The sequence below is a fragment of the Amblyomma maculatum genome, chromosome 1 (genome assembly GCF_055883805.1).
Source record: "Amblyomma maculatum isolate TAMU_Amacu chromosome 1, ASM5588380v1, whole genome shotgun sequence".
Lineage (NCBI taxonomy): Eukaryota > Metazoa > Arthropoda > Arachnida > Ixodida > Ixodidae > Amblyomma > Amblyomma maculatum.
In genome coordinates, this window is record NC_139344.1 from 491,564,849 (window position 1) to 491,568,631 (window position 3,783).

The window sequence follows — 3,783 nt, forward strand, 5'->3', positions numbered from 1 at the left end:
AAAAGATTATCACTTAAAGTCAGGGGGGTGTCATTGTGTCTGAGAACCCTCATCAGTTTTTACGAGAGGTCTGAGACCCCCCGCACTTGAATATATCCGGTGTCCAGCATTGCACGAATATGAAGCATGTGCATCCGTTTGGCAAAGGCCTTTATATTGCCTCATCGTTGTCGTCAGCCAAAATATTGTCACGGACAACAGGGCTAGATGTGACTAAGACGACGGGACGAAGCTCAACCAGCAGGCAAAGTTCCGCGCACAGCACGCGAGACAACTTCGGCGTCCTTTTCTTCCAGGTGCCACCTAAAAACATCTGGGACACCAGGTGGCATTACTCCCCCTCCTAAAAAAAAACGAAAGCACAGACTGGGCGCGAGCGATGGGCGATGCAAGTCAGTACAGAAAACGAATATAAAACAGAGGCGGTGCCCTACACAACTAAACGGGTGCATAGTACACCGCACATTACTGCGTGAAATACGGTTTCATGCGGACAACGTGCACCACCTCGGAGCGTGGTTGCCGACGCGAGGTCTGCACAGTACCCGCTGGAAGGACTTCGTATGTCACATCTGTGACACGGCGCAGAACCTTGTAAGGTCCAAAGTATCGCGACATCAGTTTTTCAGACAAGCCGGGCCGGCGCACCGGTGTCCACACCCAAACTTGCTCTCCTGGTTGGTATGTGACGTGTCGATGACGGAGGTTGTAGCGACGCGTATCCTTTCCCTGCTGTTGCTGAATGTGGATGCGGGCAAGTTGACGTGCTTCCTCGGCGCGCTGAGCAAACTGCTCAGCGTCTGGGATGAGAGGATTATCCGTGCAGCACGGAAGCATGGCATCTAACATCGTCTGAACGTCGCGTCCATAGAGCAGGCGAAATGGCGTAAAACGCGTAGTCTCTTGGATGGCAGTGTTGTAGGCATATGTGACGTACGGGAGAATCTCGCAGGTCTTGTGCTGGGAGTCTATGTACATGGCAATCATGTCGGCGATCGTTTTATTGAGTCTCTCCGTGAGGCCATTCGTCTGTGGGTGATAAGCAGTGGTTTTGCGATGGCTCGTGTGACTCAGCTCAAATACGTCGTGCATAAGTTGTGCCGTAAACGCCGTGCCTCGATCGGTGATTACTTGGGACGGTGCGCCATGGCGCAACATGATCTGCTGCATAAAAAACTGGGCGATCTCAGATGACGTGCCACGCTTCACCGCCTTGGTTTCCGCATACCGTGTGAGATAGTCGGTCGCGACTATAATCCATTTGTTACCGACCGATGTCAGCGGAAATGGGCCCAGAAGGTCGATGCCGATTTGGTCAAACGGTGTTCGGGGAGGCGCAATAGGTTGGAGCAAACCCGCTGGCTTGAGAGGTGGCGCCTTTCGACGTTGGCACTCACGACAGCCTCTGACGTAGCGATGAACGGCGTCAGCGAGTTTAGGCCAATAAAGGCCGGAATACATGCGGCGTTTTTTTTCCACGATTTTCGCGCGTCGAAAACTGCCGCGCCGACGCGACGCCCAGCTCGAGATACATGGAACGATGAAGCGGCGCGAGCGCCGCCGCGGATCCCTCGATGCGAAAGCAAATGCATCAGCGAGCGGAAATAACCGCAGAGCGAGGTACGTGAGAGAAGCGACGCTGTCCCTTGTGGTCATCATCATCATCATCATCATCAGCCTGATTATACCCACTGCAGGGCGAAGGCCTCTCCCATATTTCTCCACTTAACCCGGTTCTGTGCTAGCTGCATCCACTTGACCCCTGCGAACTTCTTAATCTCATCCGCCCACCTAACTTTCTGTCGCCCCCTGCTACGCTTTCCTTCCCTTGGAATCCAGTTTGTTACCCTCAGCGACCATCGGTTATCCTCTCTTCGCACTACATGTCCTGCCCATGTCCATTTCTTCTTCTTAATTTCCACTAGAATGTCGGTAACTTGAGGTCCCTTGTGGTAAAATCCCGAAAGTGCTCATTCTAATGCTACTGTGCTAAATGTAGAAAGCGTACATAGGTGCGCAAGGATTTGGCTCGCTCGAATGAACGAAGATACTTCGGAATGCCCGCTCGGATACCAGCGGCACGGTTTTCTTTTTTATTTTTACAAATTTCACTCCAGGGAGCAAACAAACACACAACGATCCGAGAGTAGGTCATATACTCACAAAAAGGCCACTTTCCGTGCTTGATTAAGCGTTTATTATTACGATAATCACATTTCTGCGGCCAAACTGCCCCATACCTCGTCAGCCATGGCGGCCATGTTGACAGCGGCCGCTCAAACCGGAAATGCCAGCTTTCCGCGCTCCTATTGGCTCGCGTCGACAGTAGTTTCCGGTTCGAGAGGACGCCGCGCCGCCCGCGCGTCAAATATCTGGCAGTGCCAGATCGGTGGCGGCGCGCGTTTTTTCTGACGCGGGGCGTCAAGTGCGCGCCGTCGGGCGTGGCCGGTTTGACGCGGCAAAAACGCTCCATGTATTCCGGCCTGACGAACTCGGGCGAGTGTGCGTGTAAAGCCCAAGTGGCCGGAGGTGGGCTCATCATGGCAGGCAAAAAGGATATCGGCACGGAGGTCGGCTGGCACTACGAAGAGGAACGCTCGGTCGACAGTGCTGGAGTTCTGTTTGCATAGAACGCCATTCCGGACACAGAAAGCAGACAGGTTTCGAGCAAATTGCCGAGGGATATCAGCAGCGCGACCCTGCAGGTGGTCAATGACAGGTCGAATGTCCGGGTCAGCTCGCTGTCGGGTCATTATGTCTGAAGCACTCACGAGTCCAAGAAAACCGCTCTCATCGTCCGTGCTCTCATCGACTAAACCGACGGGTGCGCGCGACAGCGCGTCAGCATCTTCGTGCTTCTGGCCAGATTTATACACAATGGTGTACTCAAATTCTTGGAGGCGAAGACTCCATCGTGCTAGGCGCCCCGATGGGTCGCGGAGGTTAGCCAGCCAGCACAAGGAATGATGATCGGTGACAACTTTAAACTGGCGGCCGTAGAGGTAAGGCCTAAATTTCATGGTTGCCCACACAACCGCAAGGCATTCCTTTTCCGTAGTGGAGTAGTTTGTCTCGGCGCGGGAGAGCGTGCGGCTGGCATACGCTATTACCTTTTCGACGCCAGCTTGGTGTTGAACGAGTACAGCGCCAAGGCCGATATTGCTGGCGTCGGTGTGGACTTCGGTGTCAGCGTCTTCATGAAAGTGCGCAAGAACTGGGCTTGTTTGCAGTCGGCTGCGCAGCTCCGCAAAAGCCTCTTGTTGCTCGGCGTCCCATACGAACTGTGTATCATCGCGCGTGAGGCGGGTCAGGGGGGCGGTAACTTTGGAAAAATCTGCGATGAAGCGGCGGTAGTACGTGCAGAGACCCAGGAAGCGTTTCAAACTTCTCTTGTTTGCAGGAACGGGAAATTTGGCGACAGCAGCAATCTTGTCGGGGTCTGGCCTAACGCCTGCGGCACTCACAAGGTGACCAAGAAACTTCAACTCTTTGTAGCCAAAGTGGCACTTCTCGGGCTTGAGCGTCAAGTCAGCTGACCGGAGGGCATCTAATACTGCGCGCAGGCGTTCGAGGTGGTCTTCAAAGGTTTCAGAGAATACGACAACGTCGTCGAGATAGACTAAGCAGATTTGCCATTTGAGGCCGGCGAGGACGGTGTCCATCATGCGCTGAAAAGTTGCCGGCGCTGAACATAGGCCAAAAGGCAGCACTTTGAACTCGTACAGTCCATCTGGGGTGACAAAAGCTGTTTTTTCGCGGTCCCGCTCATCAACCTCAATCTGC